At 44.0% G+C, this 24,305-nt stretch overlaps 19 non-coding genes across 19 annotated transcripts; 7 read left to right on the top strand and 12 right to left on the bottom strand.

Moving 5' to 3' along the window:
• Positions 1 to 756: 756 nt before the first annotated feature.
• On the bottom strand, positions 757 to 866 carry TRNAL-CAA (transfer RNA leucine (anticodon CAA)). Its single transcript has 2 exons — positions 829 to 866; positions 757 to 802 (listed from the first exon to the last, which is right to left on the bottom strand). It is a non-coding gene; the product is annotated as a tRNA-Leu (tRNA).
• A 275-nt stretch (positions 867 to 1,141) lies between these two features.
• TRNAR-UCG (transfer RNA arginine (anticodon UCG)) lies at positions 1,142 to 1,214 on the top strand. Its single transcript has one exon. It is a non-coding gene; the product is annotated as a tRNA-Arg (tRNA).
• Positions 1,215 to 2,368: 1,154 nt separating this feature from the next.
• Positions 2,369 to 2,478, bottom strand: TRNAL-CAA (transfer RNA leucine (anticodon CAA)). The gene is made up of 2 exons: positions 2,441 to 2,478; positions 2,369 to 2,414 (listed from the first exon to the last, which is right to left on the bottom strand). It is a non-coding gene; the product is annotated as a tRNA-Leu (tRNA).
• Positions 2,479 to 3,981: 1,503 nt separating this feature from the next.
• TRNAL-CAA (transfer RNA leucine (anticodon CAA)) lies at positions 3,982 to 4,091 on the bottom strand. The gene is made up of 2 exons: positions 4,054 to 4,091; positions 3,982 to 4,027 (listed from the first exon to the last, which is right to left on the bottom strand). It is a non-coding gene; the product is annotated as a tRNA-Leu (tRNA).
• A 1,872-nt stretch (positions 4,092 to 5,963) lies between these two features.
• Positions 5,964 to 6,036, top strand: TRNAR-UCG (transfer RNA arginine (anticodon UCG)). The gene has a single exon. It is a non-coding gene; the product is annotated as a tRNA-Arg (tRNA).
• Positions 6,037 to 7,190: 1,154 nt separating this feature from the next.
• On the bottom strand, positions 7,191 to 7,300 carry TRNAL-CAA (transfer RNA leucine (anticodon CAA)). Its single transcript has 2 exons — positions 7,263 to 7,300; positions 7,191 to 7,236 (listed from the first exon to the last, which is right to left on the bottom strand). It is a non-coding gene; the product is annotated as a tRNA-Leu (tRNA).
• Positions 7,301 to 7,575: 275 nt separating this feature from the next.
• On the top strand, positions 7,576 to 7,648 carry TRNAQ-UUG (transfer RNA glutamine (anticodon UUG)). Its single transcript has one exon. It is a non-coding gene; the product is annotated as a tRNA-Gln (tRNA).
• Positions 7,649 to 8,802: 1,154 nt separating this feature from the next.
• TRNAL-CAA (transfer RNA leucine (anticodon CAA)) lies at positions 8,803 to 8,912 on the bottom strand. Its single transcript has 2 exons — positions 8,875 to 8,912; positions 8,803 to 8,848 (listed from the first exon to the last, which is right to left on the bottom strand). It is a non-coding gene; the product is annotated as a tRNA-Leu (tRNA).
• A 275-nt stretch (positions 8,913 to 9,187) lies between these two features.
• On the top strand, positions 9,188 to 9,260 carry TRNAQ-UUG (transfer RNA glutamine (anticodon UUG)). The gene has a single exon. It is a non-coding gene; the product is annotated as a tRNA-Gln (tRNA).
• Positions 9,261 to 10,800: 1,540 nt separating this feature from the next.
• TRNAR-UCG (transfer RNA arginine (anticodon UCG)) lies at positions 10,801 to 10,873 on the top strand. The gene has a single exon. It is a non-coding gene; the product is annotated as a tRNA-Arg (tRNA).
• A 1,154-nt stretch (positions 10,874 to 12,027) lies between these two features.
• Positions 12,028 to 12,137, bottom strand: TRNAL-CAA (transfer RNA leucine (anticodon CAA)). The gene is made up of 2 exons: positions 12,100 to 12,137; positions 12,028 to 12,073 (listed from the first exon to the last, which is right to left on the bottom strand). It is a non-coding gene; the product is annotated as a tRNA-Leu (tRNA).
• A 1,503-nt stretch (positions 12,138 to 13,640) lies between these two features.
• On the bottom strand, positions 13,641 to 13,750 carry TRNAL-CAA (transfer RNA leucine (anticodon CAA)). The gene is made up of 2 exons: positions 13,713 to 13,750; positions 13,641 to 13,686 (listed from the first exon to the last, which is right to left on the bottom strand). It is a non-coding gene; the product is annotated as a tRNA-Leu (tRNA).
• Positions 13,751 to 17,527: 3,777 nt separating this feature from the next.
• TRNAL-CAA (transfer RNA leucine (anticodon CAA)) lies at positions 17,528 to 17,637 on the bottom strand. The gene is made up of 2 exons: positions 17,600 to 17,637; positions 17,528 to 17,573 (listed from the first exon to the last, which is right to left on the bottom strand). It is a non-coding gene; the product is annotated as a tRNA-Leu (tRNA).
• Positions 17,638 to 19,114: 1,477 nt separating this feature from the next.
• TRNAL-CAA (transfer RNA leucine (anticodon CAA)) lies at positions 19,115 to 19,224 on the bottom strand. Its single transcript has 2 exons — positions 19,187 to 19,224; positions 19,115 to 19,160 (listed from the first exon to the last, which is right to left on the bottom strand). It is a non-coding gene; the product is annotated as a tRNA-Leu (tRNA).
• A 277-nt stretch (positions 19,225 to 19,501) lies between these two features.
• On the top strand, positions 19,502 to 19,574 carry TRNAQ-UUG (transfer RNA glutamine (anticodon UUG)). The gene has a single exon. It is a non-coding gene; the product is annotated as a tRNA-Gln (tRNA).
• Positions 19,575 to 20,728: 1,154 nt separating this feature from the next.
• Positions 20,729 to 20,838, bottom strand: TRNAL-CAA (transfer RNA leucine (anticodon CAA)). Its single transcript has 2 exons — positions 20,801 to 20,838; positions 20,729 to 20,774 (listed from the first exon to the last, which is right to left on the bottom strand). It is a non-coding gene; the product is annotated as a tRNA-Leu (tRNA).
• A 1,504-nt stretch (positions 20,839 to 22,342) lies between these two features.
• On the bottom strand, positions 22,343 to 22,452 carry TRNAL-CAA (transfer RNA leucine (anticodon CAA)). Its single transcript has 2 exons — positions 22,415 to 22,452; positions 22,343 to 22,388 (listed from the first exon to the last, which is right to left on the bottom strand). It is a non-coding gene; the product is annotated as a tRNA-Leu (tRNA).
• A 277-nt stretch (positions 22,453 to 22,729) lies between these two features.
• TRNAR-UCG (transfer RNA arginine (anticodon UCG)) lies at positions 22,730 to 22,802 on the top strand. Its single transcript has one exon. It is a non-coding gene; the product is annotated as a tRNA-Arg (tRNA).
• Positions 22,803 to 23,956: 1,154 nt separating this feature from the next.
• Positions 23,957 to 24,066, bottom strand: TRNAL-CAA (transfer RNA leucine (anticodon CAA)). Its single transcript has 2 exons — positions 24,029 to 24,066; positions 23,957 to 24,002 (listed from the first exon to the last, which is right to left on the bottom strand). It is a non-coding gene; the product is annotated as a tRNA-Leu (tRNA).
• Positions 24,067 to 24,305: the final 239 nt, after the last annotated feature.

Raw genomic sequence — 24,305 nt, 5'->3', positions numbered from 1 at the left:
GAAAATTAATTTCCTATATGATTTAGGAAATCATTGTCTGCAATTCTGCTGTAAGCCAGACTTTTACAAAGGTGCAGACACAGCATGTCAAGTGGCACGATGCGATTCCTTCTTGTTGCAAGCTCAACAATTTCAAAAGGTTGCCTCGGTTCCCAATTTATATGAAGAGTTCTTGCCTGAAATTTGGAAAGTATGTCTGTCATTTCCTCTGAAAAGATATGATCCACACCGCAAATGGAACACTGCAATTGGTTTTCTTGCAACCTGAACTCTTTTCAAGGAAGGGTCCGTTGAAATTTCAACAAATGAGTCTTGTCAGAAGAGGGAATAACCCCACCTCTTTCACCAAAGGTCAGAACATAGAGGGAAGACCTGTAAGTTATTGCCAAAACCTATCTCCTGAGTTCGGTCTCCTTACATATTTGTCACTTTACCTGTACACTAACCTTTTAAGATTTAGCAAAACAAATTGCCTCCAAAGCTTCTGATCCTGATGAAGTGAACTAGAAGAGAAGATGAGCTAACCCATATGACTGTAGGTGTGCCAAAGGGGATGGAATTTGTCAGTTTGTAAAACGTGTGTTAGAAAGCTTGTAGAAAAAAGTCGGCCTTGTTCCTTTTCTGCGAGATTTTCCAAAAGTCCATGTGAGGTTGCTGTTGAGAAGGCCCTTTGAAGAGCCTAGTAAACGAAAAGACCCAAGAGCTTGTTTTGGCAGTCCCGACCAATGTACCATGATGGACAAAGTAAAAAAGCTCTGTCAGAAGTGGGATTTGAACCCACGCCTCCATTCGGAGACCAGAAGGCCCATGAGAAGGGAAGAGAAGACTCTTGAGTCTGGCGCCTTAGACCACTCGGGCATCCTGACAAGCGGTGTACTATGTGCCCATGCAGCTGGCACAATGACTATACTTAACAGAGAAGAGACAACCACAAACTTAGCCTAGAAGACTTCATGAACACTGCAAGGCATGTTTTTTCTCTGAAAACACTCATCAAACTGCCATTTTGGATCACTGCAATACCTTAGACAGCAATGTCATGTGCCTGCTCTAACAAATGAAATCTTTGTGCTCCTTGAGCGTCTTTTCCTATGCGGTGGCTGTTTCCAGTGGAAAATGGTTTCTTCATAAAGAGGAATGAGACCGCGTGGCCTAATGGATAAGGCGTCTGACTTCGGATCAGAAGATTGAGGGTTCGAGTCCCTTCGTGGTCGTTGAGCTCTGTTCTTGTTACTTCTGTAGAGTATTTGCTCCTCTTGTTGTAAATGTCCTCGGAGACTTTGCAAAAGCCTGTGCTTCCTCACTCATGCTTATCATTCAATCCCTGCCCTTGACTGTTTACAGCTACAAAGGTGGCTGCTTTTGCTGAGCTTTCACCACAATGTCAATGACGCTAACTCTTTTCTTACAACTTGTGCAAGTCCCAGCAAAGTTTTTACATCAACCTCAAATAAACACTGCTAGTCCACACTGGGATTCTAACCTTTGCCTTACTTTGAACCCAATACCCTGATGGACCTTGGAAGAGACTCTAAGTAAACTATATGACCCAGGGTTCAAACATTCATGGTGGCATCTCCCTTTCTGCTAAGCATTTTGTTTACTAACATGAGAAAATTAATTTCCTATATGATTTAGGAAATCATTGTCTGCAATTCTGCTGTAAGCCAGACTTTTACAAAGGTGCAGACACAGCATGTCAAGTGGCACGATGCGATTCCTTCTTGTTGCAAGCTCAACAATTTCAAAAAGTTGCCTCGGTTCCCAATTTATATGAAGAGTTCTTGCCTGAAATTTGGAAAGTATGTCTGTCATTTCCTCTGAAAAGATATGATCCACACCGCAAATGGAACACTGCAATTGGTTTTCTTGCAACCTGAACTCTTTTCAAGGAAGGGTCCGTTGAAATTTCAACAAATGAGTCTTGTCAGAAGACGGAATAACCCCACCTCTTTCACCAAAGGTCAGAACATACAGGGAAGACCTGTAAGTTATTGCCAAAACCTATCTCCTGAGTTCGGTCTCCTTACATATTTGTCACTTTACCTGTACACTAACCTTTTAAGATTTAGCAAAACAAATTGCCTCCAAAGCTTCTGATCCTGATGAAGTGAACTAGAAGAGAAGATGAGCTAACCCATATGACTGTAGGTGTGCCAAAGGGGATGGAATTTGTCAGTTTGTAAAACGTGTGTTAGAAAGCTTGTAGAAAAAAGTCGGCCTTGTTCCTTTTCTGCGAGATTTTCCAAAAGTCCATGTGAGGTTGCTGTTGAGAAGGCCCTTTGAAGAGCCTAGTAAACGAAAAGACCCAAGAGCTTGTTTTGGCAGGCCCGACCAATGTGCCATGATGGACAAAGTGAAAAAGCTGTGTCAGAAGTGGGATTTGAACCCACGCCTCCATTCGGAGACCAGAAGGCCCATGAGAAGGGAAGAGAAGCCTCTTGAGTTTGACGCCTTAGACCACTCGGCAATCCTGACAAGCGGTGTACTATGTGCCCATGCAGCTGGCACAATGACTATACTTAACAGAGAAGAGAAAACCACAAACTTAGCCTAGAAGACTTCATGAACACTGCAAGGCATGTTTTTTCTCTGAAAACACTCATCAAACTGCCATTTTGGATCACTGCAATACCTTAGACAGCAATGTCATGTGCCTGCTCTAACAAATGAAATCCTTTGTGCTCCTTGAGCGTCTTTTCCTATGCGGTGGCTGTTTCCAGTGGAAAATGGTTTCTTCATAAAGAGGCATGAGACCGCGTGGCCTAATGGATAAGGCGTCTGACTTCAGATCAGAAGATTGAGGGTTTGAGTCCCTTTGCGGTTGTTGAGCTTTGTTCTTGTCACTTCTGTAGAGTGTTTGCTCCTCTTGTTGTAAATGTCCTCGGAGACTTTGCAAAAGCCTGTGCTTCCTCACTCATGCTTATCATTCAATCCCTGCCCTTGACTGTTTACAGCTACAAAGGTGGCTGCTTTTGGTGAGCTTTCACCACAATGTTAATGACGCTAACTCTTTTCTTACAACTTGTGCAAGTCCCAGCAAAGTTTTTACATCAACCTCAAATAAACACTGCTAGTCCACACTGGGATTCTAACCTTTGCCTTACTTTGAACCCAATACCCTGATGGACCTTGGAAGAGACTCTAAGTAAACTATATGACCCAGGGTTCAAACATTCATGGTGGCATCTCCCTTTCTGCTAAGCATTTTGTTTACTAACATGAGAAAATGAATTTCCTATATGATTTAGGAAATCCTTGTCTGCAATTCTGCTGTAAGCCAGACTTTTACAAAGGTGCAGACACAGCATGTCAAGTGGCACGATGCGATTCCTTCTTGTTGCAAGCTCAACAATTTCGAAAGGTTGCCTCGGTTCCCAATTTATATGAAGAGTTCTTGCCTGAAATTTGGAAAGTATGTCTGTCATTTCCTCTGAAAAGATATGATCCACACCGCAAATGGAACACTGCAATTGGTTTTCTTGCAACCTGAACTCTTTTCAAGGAAGGGTCCGTTGAAATTTCAACAAATGAGTCTTGTCAGAAGACGGAATAACCCCACCTCTTTCACCAAAGGTCAGAACATAGAGGGAAGACCTGTAAGTTATTGCCAAAACCTATCTCCTGAGTTCGGTCTCCTTACATATTTGTCACTTTACCTGTACACTAACCTTTTAAGATTTAGCAAAACAAATTGCCTCCAAAGCTTCTGATCCTGATGAAGTGAACTAGAAGAGAAGATGAGCTAACCCATATGACTGTAGGTGTGCCAAAGGGGATGGAATTTGTCAGTTTGTAAAACGTGTGTTAGAAAGCTTGTAGAAAAAAGTCGGCCTTGTTCCTTTTCTGCGAGATTTTCCAAAAGTCCATGTGAGGTTGCTGTTGAGAAGGCCCTTTGAAGAGCCTAGTAAACGAAAAGACCCAAGAGCTTGTTTTGGCAGGCCCGACCAATGTGCCATGATGGACAAAGTGAAAAAGCTCTGTCAGAAATGGGATTTGAACCCACGCCTCCATTCAGAGACCAGAAGGCCCATGAGAAGAGAAGAGAAGACTCTTGAGTTTGGCGCCTTAGACCACTCAGCCATCCTGACAAGCGGTGTACTATGTGCCCATGCAGCTGGCACAATGACTATACTTAACAGAGAAGAGAAAACCACAAACTTAGCCTAGAAGACTTCATGAACACTGCAAGGCATGTTTTTTCTCTGAAAACACTCATCAAACTGCCATTTTGGATCACTGCAATACCTTAGACAGCAATGTCATGTGCCTGCTCTAACAAATGAAATCCTTTGTGCTCCTTGAGTGTCTTTTCCTATGCGGTGGCTGTTTCCAGTGGAAAATGGTTTCTTCATAAAGAGGCATGAGACCGCGTGGCCTAATGGATAAGGCGTCTGACTTCGGATCAGAAGATTGAGAGTTCGCGTACCTTTGTGGTCGTTGAGCTCTGTTCTTGTCACTTCTGTAGAGTATTTGCTCCTCTTGTTGTAAATGTCCTCGGAGACTTTGCAAAAGCCTGTGCTTCCTCACTCATGCTTATCATTCAATCCCTGCCCTTGACTGTTTACAGCTACAAAGGTGGCTGCTTTTGCTGAGCTTTCACCACAATGTCAATGACGCTAACTCTTTTCTTACAACTTGTGCAAGTCCCAGCAAAGTTTTTACATCAACCTCAAATAAACACTGCTAGTCCACACTGGGATTCTAACCTTTGCCTTACTTTGAACCCAATACCCTGATGGACCTTGGAAGAGACTCTAAGTAAACTATATGACCCAGGGTTCAAACATTCATGGTGGCATCTCCCTTTCTGCTAAGCATTTTGTTTACTAACATGAGAAAATGAATTTCCTATATGATTTAGGAAATCCTTGTCTGCAATTCTGCTGTAAGCCAGACTTTTACAAAGGTGCAGACACAGCATGTCAAGTGGCACGATGCGATTCCTTCTTGTTGCAAGCTCAACAATTTCAAAAGGTTGCCTCGGTTCCCAATTTATATGAAGAGTTCTTGCCTGAAATTTGCAAAGTATGTCTGTCATTTCCTCTGAAAAGATATGATCCACACCGCAAATGGAACACTGCAATTGGTTTTCTTGCAACCTGAACTCTTTTCAAGGAAGGGTCCGTTGAAATTTCAACAAATGAGTCTTGTCAGAAGAGGGAATAACCCCACCTCTTTCACCAAAGGTCAGAACATACAGGGAAGACCTGTAAGTTACTGCCAAAACCTATCTCCTGAGTTCGGTCTCCTTACATATTTGTCACTTTACCTGTACACTAACCTTTTAAGATTTAGCAAAACAAATTGCCTCCAAAGCTTCTGATCCTGATGAAGTGAACTAGAAGAGAAGATGAGCTAACCCATATGACTTTAGGTGTGCCAAAGGGGATGGAATTTGTCAGTTTGTAAAACGTGTGTTAGAAAGCTTGTAGAAAAAAGTCGGCCTTGTTCCTTTTCTGCGAGATTTTCCAAAAGTCCATGTGAGGTTGCTGTTGAGAAGGCCCTTTGAAGAGCCTAGTAAACGAAAAGACCCAAGAGCTTGTTTTGGCAGGCCCGACCAATGTGCCATAATAGACAAAGTGAAAAAGCTCTGTCAGAAGAGGGATTTGAACCCACGCTTCCATTTGGAGACCAGAAGGCCCATGAGAAGGGAAGAGAAGCCTCTTGAGTCTGGCGCCTTAGACCACCCGGCCATCCTGACAAGCGGTATACTATGTACCCATGCAGCTGGCACAATGACTATACTTAACAGAGAAGAGACAACCACAAACTTAGCCTAGAAGACTTCATGAACACTGCAAGGCATGTTTTTTCTCTGAAAACACTCATCAAACTGCCATTTTGGATCACTGCAATACCTTAGACAGCAATGTCATGTGCCTGCTCTAACAAATGAAATCCTTTGTGCTCCTTGAGCGTCTTTTCCTATGCGGTGGCTGTTTCTTCATAAAGAGGCATGAGACCGCGTGGCCTAATGGATAAGGCGTCTGACTTCGGATCAGAAGATTGAGGGTTTGAGTCCCTTCGCGGTCGTTGAGCTCTGTTCTTGTCACTTCTGTAGAGTGTTTGCTCCTCTTGTTGTAAATGTCCTCGGAGACTTTGCAAAAGCCTGTGCTTCCTCACTCATGCTTATCATTCAATCCCTGCCCTTGACTGTTTACAGCTACAAAGGTGGCTGATTTTGCTGAGCTTTCACCACAATGTTAATGACGCTAACTCTTTTCTTACAACTTGTGCAAGTCCCAGCAAAGTTTTTACATCAACCTCAAATAAACACTGCTGGTCCACACTGGGATTCTAACCTTTGCCTTACTTTGAACCCAATACCCTGATGGACCTTGGAAGAGACTCTAAGTAAACTATATGACCCAGGGTTCAAACATTCATGGTGGCATCTCCCTTTCTGCTAAGCATTTTGTTTACTAACATGAGAAAATGAATTTCCTATATGATTTAGGAAATCCTTGTCTGCAATTCTGCTGTAAGCCAGACTTTTACAAAGGTGCAGACACAGCATGTCAAGTGGCACGATGCGATTCCTTCTTGTTGCAAGCTCAACAATTTCGAAAGGTTGCCTCGGTTCCCAATTTATATGAAGAGTTCTTGCCTGAAATTTGGAAAGTATGTCTGTCATTTCCTCTGAAAAGATATGATCCACACCGCAAATGGAACACTGCAATTGGTTTTCTTGCAACCTGAACTCTTTTCAATGAAGGGTCCGTTGAAATTTCAACAAATGAGTCTTGTCAGAAGTCGGAATAACCCCACCTCTTTCACCAAAGGTCAGAACATAGAGGGAAGACCTGTAAGTTATTGCCAAAACCTATCTCCTGAGTTCGGTCTCCTTACATATTTGTCACTTTACCTGTACACTAACCTTTTAAGATTTAGCAAAACAAATTGCCTCCAAAGCTTCTGATCCTGATGAAGTGAACTAGAAGAGAAGATGAGCTAACCCATATGACTGTAGGTGTGCCAAAGGGGATGGAATTTGTCAGTTTGTAAAACGTGTGTTAGAAAGCTTGTAGAAAAAAGTCGGCCTTGTTCCTTTTCTGCGAGATTTTCCAAAAGTCCATGTGAGGTTGCTGTTGAGAAGGCCCTTTGAAGAGCCTAGTAAACGAAAAGACCCAAGAGCTTGTTTTGGCAGGCCCGACCAATGTGCCATGATGGACAAAGTGAAAAAGCTCTGTCAGAAGTGGGATTTGAACCCACGCCTCCATTCGGAGACCAGAAGGCCCATGAGAAGGGAAGAGAAGATTCTTGAGTTTGGCGCCTTAGACCACTCGGCCATCCTGACAAGCGGTGTACTATGTGCCCATGCAGCTGGCACAATGACTATACTTAACAGAGAAGAGAAAACCACAAACTTAGCCTAGAAGACTTCATGAACACTGCAAGGCATGTTTTTTCTCTGAAAACACTCATCAAACTGCCATTTTGGATCACTGCAATACCTTAGACAGCAATGTCATGTGCCTGCTCTAACAAATGAAATCTTTGTGCTCCTTGAGCGTCTTTTCCTATGCGGTGGCTGTTTCCAGTGGAAAATGGTTTCTTCATAAAGAGGCATGAGACCGCGTGGCCTAATGGATAAGGCGTCTGACTTTGAATCAGAAGATTGAGAGTTTGAGTCCCTTCGTGGTCGTTAAGCTCTGTTCTTGTGACTTCTGTAGAGTATTTGCTCCTCTTGTTGTAAATGTACTCAGAGACTTTGCAAAAGCCTGTGCTTCCTCACTCATGCTTATCATTCAATCCCTGCCCTTGACTGTTTACAGCTACAAAGGTGGCTGCTTTTGCTGAGCTTTCACCACAATGTCAATGACGCTAACTCTTTTCTTACAACTTGTGCAAGTCCCAGCAAAGTTTTTACATCAACCTCAAATAAACACTGCTAGTCCACACTGGGATTCTAACCTTTGCCTTACTTTGAACCCAATACCCTGATGGACCTTGGAAGAGACTCTAAGTAAACTATATGACCCAGGGTTCAAACATTCATGGTGGCATCTCCCTTTCTGCTAAGCATTTTGTTTACTAACATGAGAAAATTAATTTCCTATATGATTTAGGAAATCATTGTCTGCAATTCTGCTGTAAGCCAGACTTTTACAAAGGTGCAGACACAGCATGTCAAGTGGCACGATGCGATTCCTTCTTGTTGCAAGCTCAACAATTTCAAAAGGTTGCCTCGGTTCCCAATTTATATGAAGAGTTCTTGCCTGAAATTTGGAAAGTATGTCTGTCATTTCCTCTGAAAAGATATGATCCACACCGCAAATGGAACACTGCAATTGGTTTTCTTGCAACCTGAACTCTTTTCAAGGAAGGGTCCGTTGAAATTTCAACAAATGAGTCTTGTCAGAAGAGGGAATAACCCCACCTCTTTCACCAAAGGTCAGAACATAGAGGGAAGACCTGTAAGTTATTGCCAAAACCTATCTCCTGAGTTCGGTCTCCTTACATATTTGTCACTTTACCTGTACACTAACCTTTTAAGATTTAGCAAAACAAATTGCCTCCAAAGCTTCTGATCCTGATGAAGTGAACTAGAAGAGAAGATGAGCTAACCCATATGACTGTAGGTGTGCCAAAGGGGATGGAATTTGTCAGTTTGTAAAACGTGTGTTAGAAAGCTTGTAGAAAAAAGTCGGCCTTGTTCCTTTTCTGCGAGATTTTCCAAAAGTCCATGTGAGGTTGCTGTTGAGAAGGCCCTTTGAAGAGCCTAGTAAACGAAAAGACCCAAGAGCTTGTTTTGGCAGGCCCGACCAATGTGCCATGATGGACAAAGTGAAAAAGCTCTGTCAGAAGTGGGATTTGAACCCACGCCTCCATTCGGAGACCAGAAGGCCCATGAGAAAGGAAGAGAAGATTCTTGAGTTTGGCGCCTTAGACCACTCGGCCATCCTGACAAGCGGTGTACTATGTGCCCATGCAGCTGGCACAATGACTATACTTAACAGAGAAGAGACAACCACAAACTTAGCCTAGAAGACTTCATGAACACTGCAAGGCATGTTTTTTCTCTGAAAACACTCATCAAACTGCCATTTTGGATCACTGCAATACCTTAGACAGCAATGTCATGTGCCTGCTCTAACAAATGAAATCTTTGTGCTCCTTGAGCGTCTTTTCCTATGCGGTGGCTGTTTCCAGTGGAAAATGGTTTCTTCATAAAGAGGCATGAGACCGCGTGGCCTAATGGATAAGGTGTCTGACTTTGAATCAGAAGATTGAGAGTTCGAGTCCCTTCGTGGTCGTTAAGCTCTGTTCTTGTGACTTCTGTAGAGTATTTGCTCCTCTTGTTGTAAATGTCCTCAGAGACTTTGCAAAAGCCTGTGCTTCCTCACTCATGCTTATCATTCAATCCCTGCCCTTGACTGTTTACAGCTACAAAGGTGGCTGCTTTTGCTGAGCTTTCACCACAATGTCAATGACGCTAACTCTTTTCTTACAACTTGTGCAAGTCCCAGCAAAGTTTTTACATCAACCTCAAATAAACACTGCTAGTCCACACTGGGATTCTAACCTTTGCCTTACTTTGAACCCAATACCCTGATGGACCTTGGAAGAGACTCTAAGTAAACTATATGACCCAGGGTTCAAACATTCATGGTGGCATCTCCCTTTCTGCTAAGCATTTTGTTTACTAACATGAGAAAATTAATTTCCTATATGATTTAGGAAATCATTGTCTGCAATTCTGCTGTAAGCCAGACTTTTACAAAGGTGCAGACACAGCATGTCAAGTGGCACGATGCGATTCCTTCTTGTTGCAAGCTCAACAATTTCAAAAGGTTGCCTCGGTTCCCAATTTATATGAAGAGTTCTTGCCTGAAATTTGGAAAGTATGTCTGTCATTTCCTCTGAAAAGATATGATCCACACCGCAAATGGAACACTGCAATTGGTTTTCTTGCAACCTGAACTCTTTTCAAGGAAGGGTCCGTTGAAATTTCAACAAATGAGTCTTGTCAGAAGACGGAATAACCCCACCTCTTTCACCAAAGGTCAGAACATACAGGGAAGACCTGTAAGTTATTGCCAAAACCTATCTCCTGAGTTCGGTCTCCTTACATATTTGTCACTTTACCTGTACACTAACCTTTTAAGATTTAGCAAAACAAATTGCCTCCAAAGCTTCTGATCCTGATGAAGTGAACTAGAAGAGAAGATGAGCTAACCCATATGACTGTAGGTGTGCCAAAGGGGATGGAATTTGTCAGTTTGTAAAACGTGTGTTAGAAAGCTTGTAGAAAAAAGTCGGCCTTGTTCCTTTTCTGCGAGATTTTCCAAAAGTCCATGTGAGGTTGCTGTTGAGAAGGCCCTTTGAAGAGCCTAGTAAACGAAAAGACCCAAGAGCTTGTTTTGGCAGGCCCGACCAATGTGCCATGATGGACAAAGTGAAAAAGCTGTGTCAGAAGTGGGATTTGAACCCACACCTCCATTCGGAGACCAGAAGGCCCATGAGAAGGGAAGAGAAGCCTCTTGAGTTTAACGCCTTAGACCACTCGGCAATCCTGACAAGCGGTGTACTATGTGCCCATGCAGCTGGCACAATGACTATACTTAACAGAGAAGAGAAAACCACAAACTTAGCCTAGAAGACTTCATGAACACTGCAAGGCATGTTTTTTCTCTGAAAACACTCATCAAACTGCCATTTTGGATCACTGCAATACCTTAGACAGCAATGTCATGTGCCTGCTCTAACAAATGAAATCCTTTGTGCTCCTTGAGCGTCTTTTCCTATGCGGTGGCTTTTTCCAGTGGAAAATGGTTTCTTCATAAAGAGGCATGAGACCGCGTGGCCTAATGGATAAGGCGTCTGACTTCGGATCAGAAGATTGAGGGTTTGAGTCCCTTTGCGGTTGTTGAGCTTTGTTCTTGTCACTTCTGTAGAGTGTTTGCTCCTCTTGTTGTAAATGTCCTCGGAGACTTTGCAAAAGCCTGTGCTTCCTCACTCATGCTTATCATTCAATCCCTGCCCTTGACTGTTTACAGCTACAAAGGTGGCTGCTTTTGCTGAGCTTTCACCACAATGTTAATGATGCTAACTCTTTTCTTACAACTTGTGCAAGTCCCAGCAAAGTTTTTACATCAACCTCAAATAAACACTGCTAGTCCACACTGGGATTCTAACCTTTGCCTTACTTTGAACCCATTACCCTGATGGACCTTGGAAGAGACTCTAAGTAAACTATATGACCCAGGGTTCAAACATTCATGGTGGCATCTCCCTTTCTGCTAAGCATTTTGTTTACTAACATGAGAAAATGAATTTCCTATATGATTTAGGAAATCCTTGTCTGCAATTCTGCTGTAAGCCAGACTTTTACAAAGGTGCAGACACAGCATGTCAAGTGGCACGATGCGATTCCTTCTTGTTGCAAGCTCAACAATTTCAAAAGGTTGCCTCGGTTCCCAATTTATATGAAGAGTTCTTGCCTGAAATTTGGAAAGTGTGTCTGTCATTTCCTCTGAAAAGATATGATCCACACCGCAAATGGAACACTGCAATTGGTTTTCTTGCAACCTGAACTCTTTTCAAGGAAGGGTCAGTTGAAATTTCAACAAATGAGTCTTGTCAGAAGAGGGAATAACCCCACCTCTTTCACCAAAGGTCAGAAGATACAGGGAAGACCTGTAAGTTATTGCCAAAACCTATCTCCTGAGTTTGGTCTCCTTACATATTTGTCACTTTACCTGTACACTAACCTTTTAAGATATAGCAAAACAAATTGCCTCCAAAGCTTCTGATCCTGATGAAGTGAACTAGAAGAGAAGATGAGCTAACCCATATGACTGTAGGTGTGCCAAAGGGGATGGAATTTGTCAGTTTGTAAAACGTGTGTAAGAAAGCTTGTAGAAAAAAGTCGGCCTTGTTCCTTTTCTGCGAGATTTTCCAAAAGTCCATGTGAGGTTGCTGTTGAGAAGGCCCTTTGAAGAGCCTAGTAAACGAAAAGACCCAAGAGCTTGTTTTGGCAGGCCCGACCAATGTGCCATGATGGACAAAGTGAAAAAGCTCTGTCAGAAGTGGGATTTGAACCCACACCTCCATTCGGAGACCAGAAGGCCCATGAGAAGGGGAGAGACGCCTCTTGAGTCTGGCGCCTTAGACCACTCGGCCATCCTGACAAGCAGTGTACTATGTGCCCATGCAGCTGGCACAATGACTATACTTAACAGAGAAGAGGCAACCACAAACTTAGCCTAGAAGACTTCATGAACACTGCAAGGCATGTTTTTTCTCTGAAAACACTCATCAAACTGCCATTTTGGATCACTGCAATACCTTAGACAGCAATGTCATGTGCCTGCTCTAACAAATGAAATCCTTTGTGCTCCTTGAGTGTCTTTTCCTATGCGGTGGCTGTTTCCAGTGGAAAATGGTTTCTTCATAAAGAGGCATGAGACCGCGTGGCCTAATGGATAAGGCGTCTGACTTCGGATCAGAAGATTGAGAGTTCGTGTCCCTTCGTGGTCGTTGAGCTCTGTTTTTGTCACTTCTGTAGAGTATTTGCTCCTCTTGTTGTAAATGTCCTCGGAGACTTTGCAAAAGCCTGTGCTTCCTCACTCATGCTTATCATTCAATCCCTGCCCTTGACTGTTTACAGCTACAAAGGTGGCTGCTTTTGCTGAGCTTTCACCACAATGTCAATGACGCTAACTCTTTTCTTACAACTTGTGCAAGTCCCAGCAAAGTTTTTACATCAACCTCAAATAAACACTGCTAGTCCACACTGGGATTCTAACCTTTGCCTTACTTTGAACCCAATACCCTGATGGACCTTGGAAGAGACTCTAAGTAAACTATATGACCCAGGGTTCAAACATTCATGGTGGCATCTCCCTTTCTGCTAAGCATTTTGTTTACTAACATGAGAAAATGAATTTCCTATATGATTTAGGAAATCCTTGTCTGCAATTCTGCTGTAAGCCAGACTTTTACAAAGGTGCAGACACAGCATGTCAAGTGGCACGATGCGATTCCTTCTTGTTGCAAGCTCAACAATTTCAAAAGGTTGCCTCGGTTCCCAATTTATATGAAGAGTTCTTGCCTGAAATTTGCAAAGTATGTCTGTCATTTCCTCTGAAAAGATATGATCCACACCGCAAATGGAACACTGCAATTGGTTTTCTTGCAACCTGAACTCTTTTCAAGGAAGGGTCCGTTGAAATTTCAACAAATGAGTCTTGTCAGAAGAGGGAATAACCCCACCTCTTTCACCAAAGGTCAGAACATACAGGGAAGACCTGTAAGTTATTGCCAAAACCTATCTCCTGAGTTCGGTCTCCTTACATATTTGTCACTTTACCTGTACACTAACCTTTTAAGATTTAGCAAAACAAATTGCCTCCAAAGCTTCTGATCCTGATGAAGTGAACTAGAAGAGAAGATGAGCTAACCCATATGACTGTAGGTGTGCCAAAGGGGATGGAATTTGTCAGTTTGTAAAACGTGTGTTAGAAAGCTTGTAGAAAAAAGTCGGCCTTGTTCCTTTTCTGCGAGATTTTCCAAAAGTCCATGTGAGGTTGCTGTTGAGAAGGCCCTTTGAAGAGCCTAGTAAACGAAAAGACCCAAGAGCTTGTTTTGGCAGGCCCGACCAATGTGCCATGATGGACAAAGTGAAAAAGCTCTGTCAGAAGTGGGATTTGAACCCACGCCTCCATTCAGAGACCAGAAGGCCCATGAGAAGGGAAGAGAAGCCTCTTGAGTCTGGCGCCTTAGACCACTCGGCCATCCTGACAAGCGGTGTACTATGTGCCCATGCAACTGGCACAATGACTATACTTAACAGAGAAGAGACAACCACAAACTTAGCCTAGAAGACTTCATGAACACTGCAAGGCATGTTTTTTCTCTGAAAACACTCATCAAACTGCCATTTTGGATCACTGCAATACCTTAGACAGCAGAGTCATGTGCCTGCTCTAACAAATGAAATCCTTTGTGCTCCTTGAGCGTCTTTTCCTATGCGGTGGCTGTTTCCAGTGGAAAATGGTTTCTTCATAAAGAGGCATGAGACCGCGTGGCCTAATGGATAAGGCGTCTGACTTCGGATCAGAAGATTGAGGGTTTGATATTCCTTCATGGTCGTTGAGCTCTGTTCTTGTCACTTCTGTAGAGTATTTGCTCCTCTTGTTGTAAATGTCCTCGGAGACTTTGCAAAAGCCTGTGCTTCCTCACTCATGCTTATCATTCAATCCCTGCCCTTGACTGTTTACAGCTACAAAGGTGGCTGCTTTTGCTGAGCTTTCACCACAATGTTAATGACGCTAACTCTTTTCTTACAACTTGTGCAAGTCCCAGCAAAGTTTTTACATCAACCTCAAATAAACACTGCTAGTCCACACTGGGATTCTAACCTTTGCCTTACTTTGAACCCAATACCCTGATGGACCTTGGAAGAGACTCTAAGTAAACTATATGACCCAGGGTTCAAACATTCATGGTGGCATCTCCCTTTCTGCTAAGCATTTTGTTTACTAACATGAGAAAATTAATTTCCTATATGATTTAGGAAATCCTTGTCTGCAATTCTGCTGTAAGCCAGACTTTTACAAAGGTGCAGACACAGCATGTCAAGTGGCACGATGCGATTCCTTCTTGTTGCAAGCTCAACAATTTCAAAAGGTTGCCTCGGTTCCCAATTTATATGAAGAGTTCTTGCCTGAAATTTGGAAAGTATGTCTGTCATTTCCTCTGAAAAGATATGATCCACACCGCAAATGGAACACTGCAATTGGTTTTCTTGCAACCTGAACTCTTTTCAAGGAAGGGTCCGTTGAAATTTCAACAAATGAGTCTTGTCAGAAGAGGGAATAACCCCACCTCTTTCACCAAAGGTCAGAAGATACAGGGAAGACCTGTAAGTTATTGCCAAAACCTATCTCCTGAGTTCGGGCTCCTTACATATTTGTCACTTTACCTGTACACTAACCTTTTAAGATTTAGCAAAACAAATTGCCTCCAAAGCTTCTGATCCTGATGAAGTGAACTAGAAGAGAAGATGAGCTAACCCATATGACTGTAGGTGTGCCAAAGGGGATGGAATTTGTCAGTTTGTAAAACGTGTGTTAGAAAGCTTGTAGAAAAAAGTCGGCCTTGTTCCTTTTCTGCGAGATTTTCCAAAAGTCCATGTGAGATTGCTGTTGAGAAGGCCCTTTCAGAATCAGAATCAGAATCATCTTTATTATCGCCAAGCACCCCAGAGGAGTACCCGGAATTGCTTGTGGTTCACATGGCAAGAGTAAATCAGGAACATATAACAACACATGTTTGCAAACATAGCGAAGGCAAGCAGGACATACATACATTTAAAGCATCCTAGTTTCAATTAGAGTCCTGGGGGGCGGGGGGGGGACAGGGATTGCTGCTGTAGGAGTCCAGTTTCAGTCAGAGTTTACAGCTGAGAGGAGGGGATGTCTGGGGCTAGAGTGTCCCCGGGATGTAGGGCGGGGGTGTGAGTTTTGAGTTCAGTGAGTTCAACAAGAGAACTGCTTGGGGGAAGAAGGTGTTCATGCGCCTAGTGGTCTTGGCGGGGATGGATCTGAGACGACGTCCCAGTGGGAGGGTCTCAAAGTATCGTCTGCCCGGGTGGGAGGGGTCGAGTAAGATTTTGGAGGCTCTTGTCTTCATTCTCGGGGAGTAGAGGAGATCTAGTGAGGGCAGTTGGGCTCCAATGATCTTTTCTGCTGTCTTTATCACTCTGTGGAGTTTATACTTGTCTTTGGCGGTTGCTCCTGCATACCAGACGATGATGGAGCAGCAGAGGATGGATTCGATGGTCGCGGAGTAAAAGCTGGTGAGCAGGTCCCGTGACATTCCAAATTTTTTCAGTTGGCGTAGGAAGAAAAGCCGCTGTTGAGCTTTCTTCTGGGTTCTGGAGGTGTTCTGCTCCCATTTGAGGTCACTTGTAAGGGTTGAGCCTAGGAACCGAACGCTTTGGACTCTGGAGACCTCAGACCCATCGATGTACACAGGTAGGGGGGCCGGAGGGAGTTTCCGGAAGTCCACGATAAGTTCCACAGTCTTTGCCGCATTGAGAACAAGCTTGTTGGCCTTGCACCAGTTACAGATCCTCGCAACTTCGTTTCGGTAGTTGTCCTCTCCGCCGTTTCTGTCGATGAGGCCGATAAGCGTGGTATCATCTGCGAATTTGATAACTTTGACGGAGTCTGAGGCTGAGGTGCAGTTGTTCGTGTACAGAGAGAACAGGAGAGGGGACAGCACGCAGCCCTGCGGAGCACCGACGTTAGTGGTTCTTTCGCTGGAGATGCGACTGCCAAGCTTGACCCGTTGAGTTCTGTTGGAGAGAAAGTCCTTAACCCACCTGCAGAGGAGGGAATCTGCCCCAAGATGCGCAAGGTTGTTGATCAGAATGTCTGGACAGATGGTGTTAAAGGCCGAGCTGAAGTCCAGGAAAAGGACCCTAGCATAGGCCCCTGGGCTGTCGAGGTGTTCCGAGATGTATGCCAGGCTGACATTGATGGCATCGTCCACTGATCGGTTTTCCCTGTAGGCAAACTGGAGTGGTTCGAGGAGGGAGCTGGTGGAGTGCTTCAGGTGGGCCAGCACTAGCCTCTCGAATACTTTCATGGTGATGGGGGTCAGGGCTACGGGTCTGAAGTTGTTGAGTTCCGTGTTCCCTGGTTTTTTGGGGACTGGGATGATTGTGGACCTTTTGAAGCAGGAGGGGACCTTTCCTTCTGATAAGGATCTGTTGTAGAGGGAGGTGAGGATGGGAGCTAGTTGGATTGCGCAGGTTCTCAAGCAGAGTGAGGATACCCCATCCGGGCCCGAGGCTTTCCTGGGATTGAGTCTGCGGAGGAGTCGTAGCACATCCTCTTCCTGTACTGCGGTCAGAGCGGGGATTCCACTGGCCCCTGGGGGGCCCTGGGCATCCTCTGTCGCGGATGCCATGAAGTCTGGAGCTGGCTGGGATGCTGGGGCCGCAGGCTGCTTGGATTGGAGGTCAAACCTACAGTAGAACTCGTTGAGTTCTTCCGCCAGTTGTGAGCTGGAAGCTGCTTGGTGAAGGGGAGGTTTGAAGTTTGTTGCCGCCTTGAGACCCTTCCAGACTTCCCGCGAGTTGTTGGACTGTAGGCTGTGGCCTACCTTATTAGAGTAGGACCTTTTTGCTGCTCTCAGTTCTCTGTTCAGGGTATTCCTGGCCTCCCTGTACTCTTCTGGGGTGCCCGACTTGTGAGCCTCCTCCTTGATCTTCCGGAGACGTCGTAGGTTGCTGTTGAACCAGGGCTTATCGTTTGGGAAGACTTTGAAGGTTTTGGTTGGAATGCATGCATCCTCGCAGAAGCGGACGTAGGAGAGGATGTTTTCAGACCATTCCTCCAAGGTGGGTGCCTCCAGGGTCGGCCAGTCAGTGCATTCCAGGCATGCCTGCAGCCTCAGTTTTGCTTCCTCGGACCACTAGGCCTTTGAAGAGCCTAGTAAACGAAAAGACCCAAGAGCTTGTTTTGGCAGGCCCGACCAATGTGCCATGATGGACAAAGTGAAAAAGCTCTGTCAGAAGTGGGATTTGAACTCACGCCTCCATTCGGAGACCAGAAGGCCCATGAGAAGGGGAGAGAAGCCTCTTGAGTCTGGCGCCTTAGACCACTCGGCCATCCTGACAAGCAGTGTACTATGTGCCCATGCAGCTGGCACAATGACTATACTTAACAGAGAAGAGGCAACCACAAACTTAGCCTAGAAGACTTCATGAACACTGCAAGGCATGTTTTTTCTCTGAAAACACTCATCAAACTGCCATTTTGGATCACTGCAATACCTTAGACAGCAATGTCATGTGCCTGCTCTAACAAATGAAATCCTTTGTGCTCCTTGAGCGTCTTTTCCTATGCGGTGGCTGTTTCCAGTGGAAAATGGTTTCTTCATAAAGAGGCATGAGACCGCGTGGCCTAATGGATAAGGCGTCTGACTTCCGATCAGTAGATTGAGGGTTCGAGTCCCTTCGTGGTCGTTAAGCTCTGTTCTTGTCACTTCTGTAGAGTATTTGCTCCTCTTGTTGTAAATGTCCTCGGAGACTTTGCAAAAGCCTGTGCTTCCTCACTCATGCTTATCATTCAATCCCTGCCCTTGACTGTTTACAGCTACAAAGGTGGCTGCTTTTGCTGAGCTTTCACCACAATGTCAATGACGCTAACTCTTTTCTTACAACTTGTGCAAGTCCCAGCAAAGTTTTTACATCAACCTCAAATAAACACTGCTAGTCCACACTGGGATTCTAACCTTTGCCTTACTTTGAACCCAATACCCTGATGGACCTTGGAAGAGACTCTAAGTAAACTATATGACCCAGGGTTCAAACATTCATGGTGGCATCTCCCTTTCTGCTAAGCATTTTGTTTACTAACATGAGAAAATTAATTTCCTATATGATTAAGGAAATCCTTGTCTGCAATTCTGCTGTAAGCCAGACTTTTACAAAGGTGCAGACACAGCATGTCAAGTGGCACGATGCGATTCCTTCTTGTTGCAAGCTCAACAATTTCAAAAGGTTGCCTCGGTTCCCAATTTATATGAAGAGTTCTTGCCTGAAATTTGAAAAGTATGTCTGTCATTTCCTCTGAAAAGATATGATCCACACCGCAAATGGAACACTGCAATTGGTTTTCTTGCAACCTGAACTCTTTTCAAGGAAGGGTCCGTTGAAATTTCAACAAATGAGTCTTGTCAGAAGAGGGAATAACCCCACCTCTTTCACCAAAGGTCAGAACATACAGGGAAGACCTGTAAGTTATTGCCAAAACCTATTTGTCACTTTACCTGTACACTAACCTTTTAAGATTTAGCAAAACAAATTGCCTCCAAAGCTTCTGATCCTGATGAAGTGAACTAGAAGAGAAGATGAGCTAACCCATATGACTGTAGGTGTGCCAAAGGGGATGGAATTTGTCAGTTTGTAAAACGTGTGTTAGAAAGCTTGTAGAAAAAAGTCGGCCTTGTTCCTTTTCTGCGAGATTTTCCAAAAGTCCATGTGAGGTTGCTGTTGAGAAGGCCCTTTGAAGAGCCTAGTAAACGAAAAGACCCAAGAGCTTGTTTTGGCAGGCCCGACCAATGTGCCATGATGGACAAAGTGAAAAAGCTCTGTCAGAAGTGGGATTTGAACCCACGCCTCCATTCGGAGACCAGAAGGCCCATGAGAAGGGAAGAGAAGCCTCTTGAGTCTGGCGCCTTAGACCACTCGGCCATCCTGACAAGCGGTGTACTATGTACCCATGCAGCTGGCACAATGACTATACTTAACAGAGAAGAGACAACCACAAACTTAGCCTAGAAGACTTCATGAACACTGCAAGGCATGTTTTTTTCTCTGAAAACACTCATCAAACTGCCATTTTGGATCACTGCAATACCTTAGACAGCAATGTCATGTGCCTGCTCTAACAAATGAAATCCTTTGTGCTCCTTGAGCGTCTTTTCCTATGCGGTGGCTGTTTCCAGTGGAAAATGGTTTCTTCATAAAGAGGCATGAGACCGCGTGGCCTAATGGATAAGGCGTCTGACTTTGGATCAGAAGATTGAGGGTTCGCGTCCCTTTGTGGTCGTTGAGCTCTGTTCTTGTCACTTCTGTAGAGTATTTGCTCCTCTTGTTGTAAATGTCCTCGGAGACTTTGCAAAAGCCTGTGCTTCCTCACTCATGCTTATCTTTCAATCCCTGCCCTTGACTGTTTACAGCTACAAAGGTGGATGGTTTTGCTGAGCTTTCACCACAATGTCAATGACGCTAACTCTTTTCTTACAACTTGTGCAAGTCCCAGCAAAGTTTTTACATCAACCTCAAATAAACACTGCTAGTCCACACTGGGATTCTAACCTTTGCCTTACTTTGAACCCAATACCCTGATGGACCTTGGAAGAGACTCTAAGTAAACTATATGACCCAGGGTTCAAACATTCATGGTGGCATCTCCCTTTCTGCTAAGCATTTTGTTTACTAACATGAGAAAATTAATTTCCTATATGATTTAGGAAATCCTTGTCTGCAATTCTGCTGTAAGCCAGACTTTTACAAAGGTGCAGACACAGCATGTCAAGTGGCACGATGCGATTCCTTCTTGTTGCAAGCTCAACAATTTCAAAAGGTTGCCTCGGTTCCCAATTTATATGAAGAGTTCTTGCCTGAAATTTGGAAAGTATGTCTGTCATTTCCTCTGAAAAGATATGATCCACACCGCAAATGGAACACTGCAATTGGTTTTCTTGCAACCTGAACTCTTTTCAAGGAAGGGTCCGTTGAAATTTCAACAAATGAGTCTTGTCAGAAGAGGGAATAACCCCACCTCTTTCACCAAAGGTCAGAACATACAGGGAAGACCTGTAAGTTATTGCCAAAACCTATCTCCTGAGTTCGGTCTCCTTACATATTTGTCACTTTACCTGTACACTAACCTTTTAAGATTTAGCAAAACAAATTGCCTCCAAAGCTTCTGATCCTGATGAAGTGAACTAGAAGAGAAGATGAGCTAACCCATATGACTGTAGGTGTGCCAAAGGGGATGGAATTTGTCAGTTTGTAAAACGTGTGTTAGAAAGCTTGTAGAAAAAAGTCGGCCTTGTTCCTTTTCTGTGAGATTTTCCAAAACTCCATGTGAGGTTGCTGTTGAGAAGGCCCTTTGAAGAGCCTAGTAAATGAAAAGACCCAAGAGCTTGTTTTGGCAGGCCTGACCAATGTGCCATGATGGACAAAGTGAAAAAGCTCTGTCAGAAGTGGGATTTGAACCCACGCCTCCATTCGGAGACCAGAAGGCCCATGAGAAGGGAAGAGAAGCCTCTTGAGTCTGGCGCCTTAGACCACTCGGCCATCCTGACAAGCGGTGTACTATGTACCCATGCAGCTGGCACAATGACTATACTTAACAGAGAAGAGACAACCACAAACTTAGCCTAGAAGACTTCATGAACACTGCAAGGCATGTTTTTTTCTCTGAAAACACTCATCAAACTGCCATTTTGGATCACTGCAATACCTTAGACAGCAATGTCATGTGCCTGCTCTAACAAATGAAATCCTTTGTGCTCCTTGAGCGTCTTTTCCTATGCGGTGGCTGTTTCCAGTGGAAAATGGTTTCTTCATAAACAGGCATGAGACCGCGTGGCCTAATGGATAAGGCGTCTGACTTTGGATCAGAAGATTGAGGGTTTGCGTCCCTTTGTGGTCGTTGAGCTCTGTTCTTGTCACTTCTGTAGAGTATTTGCTCCTCTTGTTGTAAATGTCCTCGGAGACTTTGCAAAAGCCTGTGCTTCCTCACTCATGCTTATCATTCAATCCCTGCCCTTGACTGTTTACAGCTACAAAGGTGGCTGCTTTTGCTGAGCTTTCACCACAATGTCAATGACGCTAACTCTTTTCTTACAACTTGTGCAAGTCCCAGCAAAGTTTTTACATCAACTTCAAATAAACACTGCTAGTCCACACTGGGATTCTAACCTTTGCCTTACTTTGAACCCAATACCCTGATGGACCTTGGAAGAGACTCTAAGTAAACTATATGACCCGGGGTTCAAACATTCATGGTGGCATCTCCCTTTCTGCTAAGCATTTTGTTTACTAACATGAGAAAATTAATTTCCTATATGATTTAGGAAAGCCTTGTCTGCAATTCTGCTGTAAGCCAGACTTTTACAAAGGTGCAGACACAGCATGTCAAGTGGCACGATGCGATTCCTTCTTGTTGCAAGCTCAACAATTTCAAAAGGTTGCCTCGGTTCCCAATTTATATGAAGAGTTCTTGCCTGAAATTTGGAAAGTATGTCTGTCATTTCCTCTGAAAAGATATGATCCACACCGCAAATGGAACACTGCAATTGGTTTTCTTGCAACCTGAACTCTTTTCAAGGAAGGGTCCGTTGAAATTTCAACAAATGAGTCTTGTCAGAAGAGGGAATAACCTCACCTCTTTCACCAAAGGTCAGAACATACAGGGAAGACCTGTAAGTTATTGCCAAAACCTATCTCCTGAGTTCGGTCTCCTTACATATTTGTCACTTTACCTGTACACTAACCTTTTAAGATTTAGCAAAACAAATTGCCTCCAAAGCTTCTGATCCTGATGAAGTGAACTAGAAGAGAAGATGAGCTAACCCATATGACTGTAGGTGTGCCAAAGGGGATGGAATTTGTCAGTTTGTAAAACGTGTGTTAGAAAGCTTGTAGAAAAAAGTCGGCCTTGTTCCTTTTCTGCGAGATTTTCCAAAAGTCCATGTGAGGTTGCTGTTGAGAAGGCCCTTTGAAGAGCCTAGTAAATGAAAAGACCCAAGAGCTTGTTTTGGCAGGCCTGACCAATGTGCCATGATGGACAAAGTGAAAAAGCACTGTCAGAAGTGGGATTTGAACCCACGCCTCCATTCAGAGACCAGAAGGCCCATGAGAAGGGAAGAGAAGCCTCTTGAGTCTGGCGCCTTAGACCACTCGGCCATCCTGACAAGCGGTGTACAATGTACCCATGCAGCTGGCACAATGACTATACTTAACAGAGAAGAGACAACCACAAACTTAGCCTAGAAGACTTCATGAACACTGCAAGGCATGTTTTTTTCTCTGAAAACACTCATCAAACTGCCATTTTGGATCACTGCAATACCTTAGACAGCAATGTCATGTGCCTGCTCTAACAAATGAAATCCTTTGTGCTCCTTGAGCGTCTTTTCCTATGCGGTGGCTGTTTCCAGTGGAAAATGGTTTCTTCATAAAGAGGCATGAGACCGCGTGGCCTAATGGATAAGGCGTCTGACTTCGGATCAGAAGATTGAGGGTTCGAGTCCTTTCGTGGTCGTTGAGCTCTTTTCTTGTCACTTCTGTAGAGTATTTGCTCCTCTTGTTGTAAATGTCCTCGGAGACTTTGCAAAAGCCTGTGCTTCCTCACTCATGCTTATCATTCAATCCCTGCCCTTGACTGTTTACAGCTACAAAGGTGGCTGCTTTTGCTGAGCTTTCACCACAATGTCAATGACGCTAACTCTTTTCTTACAACTTGTGCAAGTCCCAGCAAAGTTTTTACATCAACCTCAAATAAACACTGCTAGTCCACACTGGGATTCTAACCTTTGCCTTACTTTGAACCCAATACCCTGATGGACCTTGGAAGAGACTCTAAGTAAACTATATGACCCAGGGTTCAAACATTCATGGTGGCATCTCCCTTTCTGCTAAGCATTTTGTTTACTAACATGAGAAAATTAATTTCCTATATGATTTAGGAAATCCTTGTCTGCAATTCTGCTGTAAGCCAGACTTTTACAAAGGTGCAGACACAGCATGTCAAGTGGCACGATGCGATTCCTTCTTGTTGCAAGCTCAACAATTTCAAAAGGTTGCCTCGGTTCCCAATTTATATGAAGAGTTCTTGCCTGAAATTTGGAAAGTATGTCTGTCATTTCCTCTGAAAAGATATGATCCACACCGCAAATGAAACACTGCAATTGGTTTTCTTGCAACCTGAACTCTTTTCAAGGAAGGGTCCGTTGAAATTTCAACAAATGAGTCTTGTCAGAAGAGGGAATAACCCCACCTCTTTCACCAAAGGTCAGAACATACAGGGAAGACCTGTAAGTTATTGCCAAAACCTATCTCCTGAGTTCGGTCTCCTTACATATTTGTCACTTTACCTGTACACTAACCTTTTAAGATTTAGCAAAACAAATTGCCTCCAAAGCTTCTGATCCTGATGAAGTGAACTAGAAGAGAAGATGAGCTAACCCATATGACTGTAGGTGTGCCAAAGGGGATGGAATTTGTCAGTTTGTAAAACGTGTGTTAGAAAGCTTGTAGAAAAAAGTCGGCCTTGTTCCTTTTCTGTGAGATTTTCCAAAACTCCATGTGAGGTTGCTGTTGAGAAGGCCCTTTGAAGAGCCTAGTAAATGAAAAGACCCAAGAGCTTGTTTTGGCAGGCCTGACCAATGTGCCATGATGGACAAAGTGAAAAAGCTCTGTCAGAAGTGGGATTTGAACCCACGCCTCCATTCGGAGACCAGAAGGCCCATGAGAAGGGAAGAGAAGCCTCTTGAGTCTGGCGCCTTAGACCACTCGGCCATCCTGACAAGCGGTGTACTATGTACCCATGCAGCTGGCACAATGACTATACTTAACAGAGAAGAGACAACCACAAACTTAGCCTAGAAGACTTCATGAACACTGCAAGGCATGTTTTTTTCTCTGAAAACACTCATCAAACTGCCATTTTGGATCACTGCAATACCTTAGACAGCAATGTCATGTGCCTGCTCTAACAAATGAAATCCTTTGTGCTCCTTGAGCGTCTTTTCCTATGCGGTGGCTG

The sequence above is a fragment of the Hyperolius riggenbachi genome, chromosome 8, assembly GCF_040937935.1.
Source record: "Hyperolius riggenbachi isolate aHypRig1 chromosome 8, aHypRig1.pri, whole genome shotgun sequence".
Classification (NCBI taxonomy): Eukaryota; Metazoa; Chordata; class Amphibia; order Anura; family Hyperoliidae; genus Hyperolius; species Hyperolius riggenbachi.
This window is presented reverse-complemented; position numbering and strand designations above follow the sequence as displayed.